Source organism: Bos grunniens, chromosome 4, assembly GCF_055505025.1.
Source record: "Bos grunniens cultivar Pamir isolate PY7600 chromosome 4, Bosgru_T2T1.0, whole genome shotgun sequence".
In the NCBI taxonomy this organism is placed as follows: Eukaryota; Metazoa; Chordata; class Mammalia; order Artiodactyla; family Bovidae; genus Bos; species Bos grunniens.
This window is the reverse complement of record NC_141168.1, coordinates 122,674,659-122,688,375: the sequence shown is the minus strand read 5'-3', so window position 1 is coordinate 122,688,375 and position 13,717 is coordinate 122,674,659.

The following is a 13,717-nucleotide window of genomic DNA, read 5'->3' as shown; positions in this document are numbered from 1 at the left end:
TGAGCAGGCAGGTGTCGCGCGGCTCCGCTGGCGAGTATCAGGCAGATGAGCAGGCAGGTGTCGCGCGGCTCCGCTGGCGAGTATCAGGCAGATGAGCAGGCAGGTGTCGCGCGGCTCCGCTGGCGAGTATCAGGCAGATGAGCAGGCAGGTGTCGCGCGGCTCAGTTGGCGTTTATCAGGCAGATGAGCAGGCAGGTGTCGCGCGGCTCAGTTGGCGTTTATCAGGTAGATGAGCAGGCAGGTGTCGCGCGGCTCCGCTGGCGAGTATCAGGCAGATGAGCAGGCAGGTGTCGCGCGGCTCCGCTGGCGAGTATCAGGCAGATGAGCAGGCAGGTGTCGCGCGGCTCCGCTGGCGAGTATCAGGCAGAAGAGCAGGCAGGTGTCGCGCGGCTCCGCTGGCGAGTATCAGGCAGATGAGCAGGCAGGTGTCGCGCGGCTCCGCTGGCGAGTATCAGGCAGATGAGCAGGCAGGTGTCGCGCGGCTCACCTGGTGAGTATCAGGCAGATGAGCAGGCAGGTGTCGCGCGGCTCAGCTGGCGAGTATCAGGCAGATGAGCAGGCAGGTGTCGCGCGGCTCAGCTGACGTTTATCAGGCAGATGAGCAGGCAGGTGTCGCGCGGCTCAGCTGGCGAGTATCAGGCAGATGAGCAGGCAGGTGTCGCGTGGCTCCGCTGGCGAGTATCAGGCAGATGAGCAGGCAGATGTCGCGCGGCTCCGCTGGCGAGTATCAGGCAGATGAGCAGGCAGATGTCGCGCGGCTCCGCTGGCGAGTATCAGGCAGATGAGCAGGCAGGTGTCGCGCGGCTCCGCTGGCGAGTATCAGGCAGATGAGCAGGCAGGTGTCGCGCGGCTCAGCTGGCGAGTATCAGGCAGATGAGCAGGCAGGTGTCGCGCGGCTCAGCTGGCGTTTATCAGGCAGATGAGCAGGTAGGTGTCGCGCGGCTCCGCTGGCGAGTATCAGGCAGATGAGCAGGCAGATGTCGCGCGGCTCCGCTGGCGAGTATCAGGCAGATGAGCAGGCAGGTGTCGCGCGGCTCAGCTGGCGAGTATCAGGCAGATGAGCAGGCAGGTGTCGCGTGGCTCCGCTGGCGAGTATCAGGCAGATGAGCAGGCAGGTGTCGCGCGGCTCCGCTGGCGAGTATCAGGCAGATGAGCAGGCAGGAGTCGCGCGGCTCAACTTGTGAGTATCAGGCAGATGAGCAGGCAGGTGTCGCGCGGCTCAGCTGGCGAGTATCAGGCAGATGAGCAGGCAGGTGTCGCGCGGCTCAGTGGCGTTTATCAGGCAGATGAGCAAGCAGGTGTCGCGCGGCTCCGCTGGCGAGTATCAGGCAGATGAGCAGGCAGGTGTCGCGCGGCTCCGCTGGCGAGTATCAGGCAGATGAGCAGACAGGTGTCGCGCGGCTCCGCTGGCGAGTATCAGGCAGATGAGCAGGCAGGTGTCGCGCGGCTCCGCTGGCGAGTATCAGGCAGATGAGCAGGCAGGTGTCGCGCGGCTCCGCTGGCGAGTATCAGGCAGATGAGCAGGCAGGTGTCGCGCGGCTCCGCTGGCGAGTATCAGGCAGATGAGCAGGCAGGTGTCGCGCGGCTCAACTGGTGAGTATCAGGCAGATGAGCAGGCAGGTGTCGCGCGGCTCAGCTGGCGAGTATCAGGCAGATGAGCAGGCAGGTGTCGCGCGGCTCAGCTGGCGTTTATCAGGCAGATTAGCAGGCAGGTGTCGCGCGGCTCAGCTGGCGAGTATCAGGCAGATGAGCAGGCAGGTGTCGCGCGGCTCCGCTGGCGAGTATCAGGCAGATGAGCAGGCAGATGTCGCGTGGCTCCGCTGGCGAGTATCAGGCAGATGAGCAGGCAGATGTCGCGCGGCTCCGCTGGCGAGTATCAGGCAGATGAGCAGGCAGGTGTCGCGCGGCTCAGCTGGCGTTTATCAGGCAGATGAGCAGGTAGGTGTCGCGCGGCTCCGCTGGCGAGTATCAGGCAGATGAGCAGGCAGATGTCGCGCGGCTCCGCTTGCGAGTATCAGGCAGATGAGCAGGCAGGTGTCGCGCGGCTCAGCTGGCGAGTATCAGGCAGATGAGCAGGCAGGTGTCGCGCGGCTCCGCTGGCGAGTATCAGGCAGATGAGCAGGCAGGTGTCGCGCGGCTCCGCTGGCGAGTATCAGGCAGATGAGCAGGCAGGTGTCGCGCGGCTCAACTGGTGAGTATCAGGCAGATGAGCAGGCAGGTGTCGCGCGGCTCAGCTGGCGAGTATCAGGCAGATGAGCAGGCAGGTGTCGCGCGGCGCAGTGGCGTTTATCAGGCAGATGAGCAAGCAGGTGTCGCGCGGCTCAGCTGGCGAGTATCAGGCAGATGAGCAGGCAGGTGTCGCGCGGCTCCGCTGGCGAGTATCAGGCAGATGAGCAGACAGGTGTCGCGCGGCTCCGCTGGCGAGTATCAGGCAGATGAGCAGGCAGGTGTCGCGCGGCTCCGCTGGCGAGTATCAGGCAGATGAGCAGGCAGGTGTCGCGCGGCTCCGCTGGCGAGTATCAGGCAGATGAGCAGACAGGTGTCGCGCGGCTCAGCTGGCGAGTATCAGGCAGATGAGCAGGCAGGTGTCGCGCGGAGCAGTGGCGTTTATCAGGCAGATGAGCAAGCAGGTGTCGCGCGGCTCAGCTGGCGAGTATCAGGCAGATGAGCAGGCAGGTGTCGCGCGGCTCCGCTGGCGAGTATCAGGCAGATGAGCAGACAGGTGTCGCGCGGCTCCGCTGGCGAGTATCAGGCAGATGAGCAGGCAGGTGTCGCGCGGCTCCGCTGGCGAGTATCAGGCAGATGAGCAGGCAGGTGTCGCGCGGCTCCGCTGGCGAGTATCAGGCAGATGAGCAGGCAGGTGTCGCGCGGCTCAACTGGTGAGTATCAGGCAGATGAGCAGGCAGGTGTCGCGCGGCTCAGCTGGCGAGTATCAGGCAGATGAGCAGGCAGGTGTCGCGCGGCTCAGCTGGCGTTTATCAGGCAGATTAGCAGGCAGGTGTCGCGCGGCTCAGCTGGCGAGTATCAGGCAGATGAGCAGGCAGGTGTCGCGCGGCTCAGCTGGCGAGTATCAGGCAGATGAGCAGGCAGGTGTCGCGCGGCTCAGTGGCGTTTATCAGGCAGATGAGCAAGCAGGTGTGGCGCGGCTCAGCTGGCGAGTATCAGGCAGATGAGCAGGCAGGTGTCGCGCGGCTCCGCTGGCGAGTATCAGGCAGATGAGCAGACAGGTGTCGCGCGGCTCCGCTGGCGAGTATCAGGCAGATGAGCAGGCAGGTGTCGCGCGGCTCCGCTGGCGAGTATCAGGCAGATGAGCAGGCAGGTGTCGCGCGGCTCCGCTGGCGAGTATCAGGCAGATGAGCAGGCAGGTGTCGCGCGGCTCCGCTGGCGAGTATCAGGCAGATGAGCAGGCAGGTGTCGCGCGGCTCAACTGGTGAGTATCAGGCAGATGAGCAGGCAGGTGTCGCGCGGCTCAGCTGGCGAGTATCAGGCAGATGAGCAGGCAGGTGTCGCGCGGCTCAGCTGGCGTTTATCAGGCAGATTAGCAGGCAGGTGTCGCGCGGCTCAGCTGGCGAGTATCAGGCAGATGAGCAGGCAGGTGTCGCGCGGCTCCGCTGGCGAGTATCAGGCAGATGAGCAGGCAGATGTCGCGTGGCTCCGCTGGCGAGTATCAGGCAGATGAGCAGGCAGATGTCGCGCGGCTCCGCTGGCGAGTATCAGGCAGATGAGCAGGCAGGTGTCGCGCGGCTCAGCTGGCGTTTATCAGGCAGATGAGCAGGTAGGTGTCGCGCGGCTCCGCTGGCGAGTATCAGGCAGATGAGCAGGCAGATGTCGCGCGGCTCCGCTGGCGAGTATCAGGCAGATGAGCAGGCAGGTGTCGCGCGGCTCAGCTGGCGAGTATCAGGCAGATGAGCAGGCAGGTGTCGCGCGGCTCCGCTGGCGAGTATCAGGCAGATGAGCAGGCAGGTGTCGCGCGGCTCCGCTGGCGAGTATCAGGCAGATGAGCAGGCAGGTGTCGCGCGGCTCAACTGGTGAGTATCAGGCAGATGAGCAGGCAGGTGTCGCGCGGCTCAGCTGGCGAGTATCAGGCAGATGAGCAGGCAGGTGTCGCGCGGCGCAGTGGCGTTTATCAGGCAGATGAGCAAGCAGGTGTCGCGCGGCTCAGCTGGCGAGTATCAGGCAGATGAGCAGGCAGGTGTCGCGCGGCTCCGCTGGCGAGTATCAGGCAGATGAGCAGACAGGTGTCGCGCGGCTCCGCTGGCGAGTATCAGGCAGATGAGCAGGCAGGTGTCGCGCGGCTCCGCTGGCGAGTATCAGGCAGATGAGCAGGCAGGTGTCGCGCGGCTCCGCTGGCGAGTATCAGGCAGATGAGCAGGCAGGTGTCGCGCGGCTCCGCTGGCGAGTATCAGGCATATGAGCAGGCAGGTGTCGCGCGGCTCAACTGGTGAGTATCAGGCAGATGAGCAGGCAGGTGTCGCGCGGCTCAGCTGGCGAGTATCAGGCAGATGAGCAGGCAGGTGTCGCGCGGCTCAGCTGGCGTTTATCAGGCAGATTAGCAGGCAGGTGTCGCGCGGCTCAGCTGGCGAGTATCAGGCAGATGAGCAGGCAGGTGTCGCGCGGCTCCGCTGGCGAGTATCAGGCAGATGAGCAGGCAGATGTCGCGCGGCTCCGCTGGCGAGTATCAGGCAGATGAGCAGGCAGATGTCGCGCGGCTCCGCTGGCGAGTATCAGGCAGATGAGCAGGCAGGTGTCGCGCGGCTCCGCTGGCGAGTATCAGGCAGATGAGCAGGCAGGTGTCACGCGGCTCAGCTGGCGAGTATCAGGCAGATGAGCAGGCAGGTGTCGCGCGGCTCAGCTGGCGTTTATCAGGCAGATGAGCAGGCAGGTGTCGCGCGGCTCCGCTGGCGAGTATCAGGCAGATGAGCAGGCAGATGTCGCGCGGCTCCGCTGGCGAGTATCAGGCAGATGAGCAGGCAGATGTCGCGCGGCTCCGCTGGCGAGTATCAGGCAGATGAGCAGGCAGGTGTCGCGCGGCTCCGCTGGCGAGTATCAGGGAGATGAGCAGGCAGATGTCGCGCGGCTCCGCTGGCGAGTATCAGGCAGATGAGCAGGCAGGTGTCGCGCGGCTCAGCTGGCGTTTATCAGGCAGATGAGCAGGTAGGTGTCGCGCGGCTCCGCTGGCGAGTATCAGGCAGATGAGCAGGCAGATGTCGCGCGGCTCCGCTGGCGAGTATCAGGCAGATGAGCAGGCAGGTGTCGCGCGGCTCCGCTGGCGAGTATCAGGCAGATGAGCAGGCAGATGTCGCGCGGCTCCGCTGGCGAGTATCAGGCAGATGAGCAGGCAGATGTCGCGCGGCTCCGCTGGCGAGTATCAGGCAGATGAGCAGGCAGGTGTCGCGCGGCTCCGCTGGCGAGTATCAGGCAGATGAGCAGGCAGGTGTCACGCGGCTCAGCTGGCGAGTATCAGGCAGATGAGCAGGCAGGTGTCGCGCGGCTCAGCTGGCGTTTATCAGGCAGATGAGCAGGCAGGTGTCGCGCGGCTCCGCTGGCGAGTATCAGGCAGATGAGCAGGCAGATGTCGCGCGGCTCCGCTGGCGAGTATCAGGCAGATGAGCAGGCAGATGTCGCGCGGCTCCGCTGGCGAGTATCAGGCAGATGAGCAGGCAGGTGTCGCGCGGCTCCGCTGGCGAGTATCAGGGAGATGAGCAGGCAGATGTCGCGCGGCTCCGCTGGCGAGTATCAGGCAGATGAGCAGGCAGGTGTCGCGCGGCTCAGCTGGCGTTTATCAGGCAGATGAGCAGGTAGGTGTCGCGCGGCTCCGCTGGCGAGTATCAGGCAGATGAGCAGGCAGATGTCGCGCGGCTCCGCTGGCGAGTATCAGGCAGATGAGCAGGCAGGTGTCGCGCGGCTCAGCTGGCGAGTATCAGGCAGATGAGCAGGCAGGTGTCGCGCGGCTCCGCTGGCGAGTATCAGGCAGATGAGCAGGCAGGTGTCGCGCGGCTCCGCTGGCGAGTATCAGGCAGATGAGCAGGCAGGTGTCGCGCGACTCCGCTGGCGAGTATCAGGCAGATGAGCAGGCAGGTGTCGCGCGGCTCCGCTGGCGAGTATCAGGCAGATGAGCAGGCAGGTGTCGCGCGGCTCCGCTGGCGAGTATCAGGCAGATGAGCAGGCAGGTGTCGCGCGGCTCCGCTGGCGAGTATCAGGCAGATGAGCAGGCAGGTGTCGCGCGGCTCCGCTGGCGAGTATCAGGCAGATGAGCAGGCAGGTGTCGCGCGGCTCAGCTGGCGAGTATCAGGCAGATGAGCAGGCAGGTGTCGCGCGGCTCCGCTGGCGAGTATCAGGCAGATGAGCAGGCAGGTGTCGCGCGGCTCCGCTGGCTAGTATCAGGCAGATGAGCAGGCAGGTGTCGCGCGGCTCCGCTGGCGAGTATCAGGCAGATGAGCAGGCAGGTGTCGTGCGGCTCAGCTGGTGAGTATCAGGCAGATGAGCAGGCAGGTGTCGCGCGGCTCAGCTGGCGAGTATCAGGCAGATGAGCAGGCAGGTGTCGCGCGGCTCAGTTGGCGTTTATCAGGCAGATGAGCAGGCAGGTGTCGCGCGGCTCAGCTGGCGAGTATCAGGCAGATGAGCAGGCAGGTGTCGCGCGGCTCCGCTGGCGAGTATCAGGCAGATGAGCAGGCATGTGTCGCGCGGCTCCGCTGGCGAGTATCAGGCAGATGAGCAGGCAGGTGTCGCGCGGCTCCGCTGGCGAGTATCAGGCAGATGAGCAGGCAGGTGTCGCGCGGCTCCGCTGGCGAGTATCAGGCAGATGAGCAGGCAGGTGTCGCGCGGCTCCGCTGGCGAGTATCAGGCAGATGAGCAGGCAGGTGTCGCGCGGCTCAACTGGTGAGTATCAGGCAGATGAGCAGGCAGGTGTCGCGCGGCTCAGCTGGCGAGTATCAGGCAGATGAGCAGGCAGGTGTCGCGCGGCTCAGCTGGCGTTTATAAGGCAGATGAGCAGGCAGGTGTCGCGCGGCTCAGCTGGCGAGTATCAGGCAGATGAGCAGGCAGGTGTCGCGCGGCTCCGCTGGCGAGTATCAGGCAGATGAGCAGGCAGATGTCGCGCGGCTCCGCTGGCGAGTATCAGGCAGATGAGCAGGCAGGTGTCGCGCGGCTCCGCTGGCGAGTATCAGGCAGATGAGCAGGCAGGTGTCGCGCGGCTCCGCTGGCGAGTATCAGGCAGATGAGCAGGCAGGTGTCGCGCGGCTCAACTGGTGAGTATCAGGCAGATGAGCAGGCAGGTGTCGCGCGGCTCAGCTGGCGAGTATCAGGCAGATGAGCAGGCAGGTGTCGCGCGGCTCAGTTGGCGTTTATCAGGCAGATGAGCAGGCAGGTGTCGCGCGGCTCAGCTGGCGAGTATCAGGCAGATGAGCAGGCAGGTGTCGCGCGGCTCCGCTGGCGAGTATCAGGCAGATGAGCAGGCAGATGTCGCGCGGCTCAGCTGGCGAGTATCAGGCAGATGAGCAGGCAGGTGTCGCGCGGCTCCGCTGGCGAGTATCAGGCAGATGAGCAGGCAGGTGTCGCGCGGCTCCGCTGGCGAGTATCAGGCAGATGAGCAGGCAGGTGTCGCGCGGCTCCGCTGGCGAGTATCAGGCAGATGAGCAGGCAGGTGTCGCGCGGCTCAGCTGGCGAGTATCAGGCAGATGAGCAGGCAGGTGTCGCGCGGCTCAGCTGGCGTTTAACAGGCAGATGAGCAGGCAGGTGTCGCGCGGCTCAGCTGGCGAGTATCAGGCAGATGAGCAGGCAGGTGTCGCGCGGCTCCGCTGGCGAGTATCAGGCAGATGAGCAGGCAGATGTCGCGCGGCTCCGCTGGCGAGTATCAGGCAGATGAGCAGGCAGATGTCGCGCGGCTCCGCTGGCGAGTATCAGGCAGATGAGCAGGCAGGTGTCGCGCGGCTCCGCTGGCGAGTATCAGGCAGATGAGCAGGCAGGTGTCGCGCGGCTCAGCTGGCGAGTATCAGGCAGATGAGCAGGCAGGTGTCGCGCGGCTCAGCTGGCGTTTATCAGGCAGATGAGCAGGTAGGTGTCGCGCGGCTCCGCTGGCGAGTATCAGGCAGATGAGCAGGCAGATGTCGCGCGGCTCCGCTGGCGAGTATCAGGCAGATGAGCAGGCAGGTGTCGCGCGGCTCAGCTGGCGAGTATCAGGCAGATGAGCAGGCAGGTGTCGCGTGGCTCCGCTGGCGAGTATCAGGCAGATGAGCAGGCAGGTGTCGCGCGGCTCCGCTGGCGAGTATCAGGCAGATGAGCAGGCAGGAGTCGCGCGGCTCAACTGGTGAGTATCAGGCAGATGAGCAGGCAGGTGTCGCGCGGCTCAGCTGGCGAGTTACAGGCAGATGAGCAGGCAGGTGTCGCGCGGCTCAGTGGCGTTTATCAGGCAGATGAGCAAGCAGGTGTCGCGCGGCTCCGCTGGCGAGTATCAGGCAGATGAGCAGGCAGGTGTCGCGCGGCTCCGCTGGCGAGTATCAGGCAGATGAGCAGACAGGTGTCGCGCGGCTCCGCTGGCGAGTATCAGGCAGATGAGCAGGCAGGTGTCGCGCGGCTCCGCTGGCGAGTATCAGGCAGATGAGCAGGCAGGTGTCGCGCGGCTCCGCTGGCGAGTATCAGGCAGATGAGCAGGCAGGTGTCGCGCGGCTCCGCTGGCGAGTATCAGGCAGATGAGCAGGCAGGTGTCGCGCGGCTCAACTGGTGAGTATCAGGCAGATGAGCAGGCAGGTGTCGCGCGGCTCAGCTGGCGAGTATCAGGCAGATGAGCAGGCAGGTGTCGCGCGGCTCAGCTGGCGTTTATCAGGCAGATTAGCAGGCAGGTGTCGCGCGGCTCAGCTGGCGAGTATCAGGCAGATGAGCAGGCAGGTGTCGCGCGGCTCCGCTGGCGAGTATCAGGCAGATGAGCAGGCAGATGTCGCGTGGCTCCGCTGGCGAGTATCAGGCAGATGAGCAGGCAGATGTCGCGCGGCTCCGCTGGCGAGTATCAGGCAGATGAGCAGGCAGGTGTCGCGCGGCTCAGCTGGCGTTTATCAGGCAGATGAGCAGGTAGGTGTCGCGCGGCTCCGCTGGCGAGTATCAGGCAGATGAGCAGGCAGATGTCGCGCGGCTCCGCTGGCGAGTATCAGGCAGATGAGCAGGCAGGTGTCGCGCGGCTCAGCTGGCGAGTATCAGGCAGATGAGCAGGCAGGTGTCGCGCGGCTCCGCTGGCGAGTATCAGGCAGATGAGCAGGCAGGTGTCGCGCGGCTCCGCTGGCGAGTATCAGGCAGATGAGCAGGCAGGTGTCGCGCGGCTCAACTGGTGAGTATCAGGCAGATGAGCAGGCAGGTGTCGCGCGGCTCAGCTGGCGAGTATCAGGCAGATGAGCAGGCAGGTGTCGCGCGGCGCAGTGGCGTTTATCAGGCAGATGAGCAAGCAGGTGTCGCGCGGCTCAGCTGGCGAGTATCAGGCAGATGAGCAGGCAGGTGTCGCGCGGCTCCGCTGGCGAGTATCAGGCAGATGAGCAGACAGGTGTCGCGCGGCTCCGCTGGCGAGTATCAGGCAGATGAGCAGGCAGGTGTCGCGCGGCTCCGCTGGCGAGTATCAGGCAGATGAGCAGGCAGGTGTCGCGCGGCTCCGCTGGCGAGTATCAGGCAGATGAGCAGACAGGTGTCGCGCGGCTCAGCTGGCGAGTATCAGGCAGATGAGCAGGCAGGTGTCGCGCGGCGCAGTGGCGTTTATCAGGCAGATGAGCAAGCAGGTGTCGCGCGGCTCAGCTGGCGAGTATCAGGCAGATGAGCAGGCAGGTGTCGCGCGGCTCCGCTGGCGAGTATCAGGCAGATGAGCAGACAGGTGTCGCGCGGCTCCGCTGGCGAGTATCAGGCAGATGAGCAGGCAGGTGTCGCGCGGCTCCGCTGGCGAGTATCAGGCAGATGAGCAGGCAGGTGTCGCGCGGCTCCGCTGGCGAGTATCAGGCAGATGAGCAGGCAGGTGTCACGCGGCTCCGCTGGCGAGTATCAGGCAGATGAGCAGGCAGGTGTCGCGCGGCTCAACTGGTGAGTATCAGGCAGATGAGCAGGCAGGTGTCGCGCGGCTCAGCTGGCGAGTATCAGGCAGATGAGCAGGCAGGTGTCGCGCGGCTCAGCTGGCGTTTATCAGGCAGATTAGCAGGCAGGTGTCGCGCGGCTCAGCTGGCGAGTATCAGGCAGATGAGCAGGCAGGTGTCGCGCGGCTCAGCTGGCGAGTATCAGGCAGATGAGCAGGCAGGTGTCGCGCGGCTCAGTGGCGTTTATCAGGCAGATGAGCAAGCAGGTGTGGCGCGGCTCAGCTGGCGAGTATCAGGCAGATGAGCAGGCAGGTGTCGCGCGGCTCCGCTGGCGAGTATCAGGCAGATGAGCAGACAGGTGTCGCGCGGCTCCGCTGGCGAGTATCAGGCAGATGAGCAGGCAGGTGTCGCGCGGCTCCGCTGGCGAGTATCAGGCAGATGAGCAGGCAGGTGTCGCGCGGCTCCGCTGGCGAGTATCAGGCAGATGAGCAGGCAGGTGTCGCGCGGCTCCGCTGGCGAGTATCAGGCAGATGAGCAGGCAGGTGTCGCGCGGCTCAACTGGTGAGTATCAGGCAGATGAGCAGGCAGGTGTCGCGCGGCTCAGCTGGCGAGTATCAGGCAGATGAGCAGGCAGGTGTCGCGCGGCTCAGCTGGCGTTTATCAGGCAGATTAGCAGGCAGGTGTCGCGCGGCTCAGCTGGCGAGTATCAGGCAGATGAGCAGGCAGGTGTCGCGCGGCTCCGCTGGCGAGTATCAGGCAGATGAGCAGGCAGATGTCGCGTGGCTCCGCTGGCGAGTATCAGGCAGATGAGCAGGCAGATGTCGCGCGGCTCCGCTGGCGAGTATCAGGCAGATGAGCAGGCAGGTGTCGCGCGGCTCAGCTGGCGTTTATCAGGCAGATGAGCAGGTAGGTGTCGCGCGGCTCCGCTGGCGAGTATCAGGCAGATGAGCAGGCAGATGTCGCGCGGCTCCGCTGGCGAGTATCAGGCAGATGAGCAGGCAGGTGTCGCGCGGCTCAGCTGGCGAGTATCAGGCAGATGAGCAGGCAGGTGTCGCGCGGCTCCGCTGGCGAGTATCAGGCAGATGAGCAGGCAGGTGTCGCGCGGCTCCGCTGGCGAGTATCAGGCAGATGAGCAGGCAGGTGTCGCGCGGCTCAACTGGTGAGTATCAGGCAGATGAGCAGGCAGGTGTCGCGCGGCTCAGCTGGCGAGTATCAGGCAGATGAGCAGGCAGGTGTCGCGCGGCGCAGTGGCGTTTATCAGGCAGATGAGCAAGCAGGTGTCGCGCGGCTCAGCTGGCGAGTATCAGGCAGATGAGCAGGCAGGTGTCGCGCGGCTCCGCTGGCGAGTATCAGGCAGATGAGCAGACAGGTGTCGCGCGGCTCCGCTGGCGAGTATCAGGCAGATGAGCAGGCAGGTGTCGCGCGGCTCCGCTGGCGAGTATCAGGCAGATGAGCAGGCAGGTGTCGCGCGGCTCCGCTGGCGAGTATCAGGCAGATGAGCAGGCAGGTGTCGCGCGGCTCCGCTGGCGAGTATCAGGCATATGAGCAGGCAGGTGTCGCGCGGCTCAACTGGTGAGTATCAGGCAGATGAGCAGGCAGGTGTCGCGCGGCTCAGCTGGCGAGTATCAGGCAGATGAGCAGGCAGGTGTCGCGCGGCTCAGCTGGCGTTTATCAGGCAGATTAGCAGGCAGGTGTCGCGCGGCTCAGCTGGCGAGTATCAGGCAGATGAGCAGGCAGGTGTCGCGCGGCTCCGCTGGCGAGTATCAGGCAGATGAGCAGGCAGATGTCGCGCGGCTCCGCTGGGGAGTATCAGGCAGATGAGCAGGCAGATGTCGCGCGGCTCCGCTGGCGAGTATCAGGCAGATGAGCAGGCAGGTGTCGCGCGGCTCCGCTGGCGAGTATCAGGCAGATGAGCAGGCAGGTGTCACGCGGCTCAGCTGGCGAGTATCAGGCAGATGAGCAGGCAGGTGTCGCGCGGCTCAGCTGGCGTTTATCAGGCAGATGAGCAGGCAGGTGTCGCGCGGCTCCGCTGGCGAGTATCAGGCAGATGAGCAGGCAGATGTCGCGCGGCTCCGCTGGCGAGTATCAGGCAGATGAGCAGGCAGATGTCGCGCGGCTCCGCTGGCGAGTATCAGGCAGATGAGCAGGCAGGTGTCGCGCGGCTCCGCTGGCGAGTATCAGGGAGATGAGCAGGCAGATGTCGCGCGGCTCCGCTGGCGAGTATCAGGCAGATGAGCAGGCAGGTGTCGCGCGGCTCAGCTGGCGTTTATCAGGCAGATGAGCAGGTAGGTGTCGCGCGGCTCCGCTGGCGAGTATCAGGCAGATGAGCAGGCAGATGTCGCGCGGCTCCGCTGGCGAGTATCAGGCAGATGAGCAGGCAGGTGTCGCGCGGCTCAGCTGGCGAGTATCAGGCAGATGAGCAGGCAGGTGTCGCGCGGCTCCGCTGGCGAGTATCAGGCAGATGAGCAGGCAGGTGTCGCGCGGCTCCGCTGGCGAGTATCAGGCAGATGAGCAGGCAGGTGTCGCGCGACTCCGCTGGGGAGTATCAGGCAGATGAGCAGGCAGGTGTCGCGCGGCTCCGCTGGCGAGTATCAGGCAGATGAGCAGGCAGGTGTCGCGCGGCTCCGCTGGCGAGTATCAGGCAGATGAGCAGGCAGGTGTCGCGCGGCTCCGCTGGCGAGTATCAGGCAGATGAGCAGGCAGGTGTCGCGCGGCTCCGCTGGCGAGTATCAGGCAGATGAGCAGGCAGGTGTCGCGCGGCTCCGCTGGCGAGTATCAGGCAGATGAGCAGGCAGGTGTCGCGCGGCTCCGCTGGCGAGTATCAGGCAGATGAGCAGGCAGGTGTCGCGCGGCTCCGCTGGCTAGTATCAGGCAGATGAGCAGGCAGGTGTCGCGCGGCTCCGCTGGCGAGTATCAGGCAGATGAGCAGGCAGGTGTCGTGCGGCTCAGCTGGTGAGTATCAGGCAGATGAGCAGGCAGGTGTCGCGCGGCTCAGCTGGCGAGTATCAGGCAGATGAGCAGGCAGGTGTCGCGCGGCTCAGTTGGCGTTTATCAGGCAGATGAGCAGGCAGGTGTCGCGCGGCTCAGCTGGCGAGTATCAGGCAGATGAGCAGGCAGGTGTCGCGCGGCTCCGCTGGCGAGTATCAGGCAGATGAGCAGGCATGTGTCGCGCGGCTCCGCTGGTGAGTATCAGGCAGATGAGCAGGCAGGTGTCGCGCGGCTCCGCTGGCGAGTATCAGGCAGATGAGCAGGCAGGTGTCGCGCGGCTCCGCTGGCGAGTATCAGGCAGATGAGCAGGCAGGTGTCGCGCGGCTCCGCTGGCGAGTATCAGGCAGATGAGCAGGCAGGTGTCGCGCGGCTCAACTGGTGAGTATCAGGCAGATGAGCAGGCAGGTGTCGCGCGGCTCAGCTGGCGAGTATCAGGCAGATGAGCAGGCAGGTGTCGCGCGGCTCAGCTGGCGTTTATCAGGCAGATGAGCAGGCAGGTGTCGCGCGGCTCAGCTGGCGAGTATCAGGCAGATGAGCAGGCAGGTGTCGCGCGGCTCCGCTGGCGAGTATCAGGCAGATGAGCAGGCAGATGTCGCGCGGCTCCGCTGGCGAGTATCAGGCAGATGAGCAGGCAGGTGTCGCGCGGCTCCGCTGGCGAGTATCAGGCAGATGAGCAGGCAGGTGTCGCG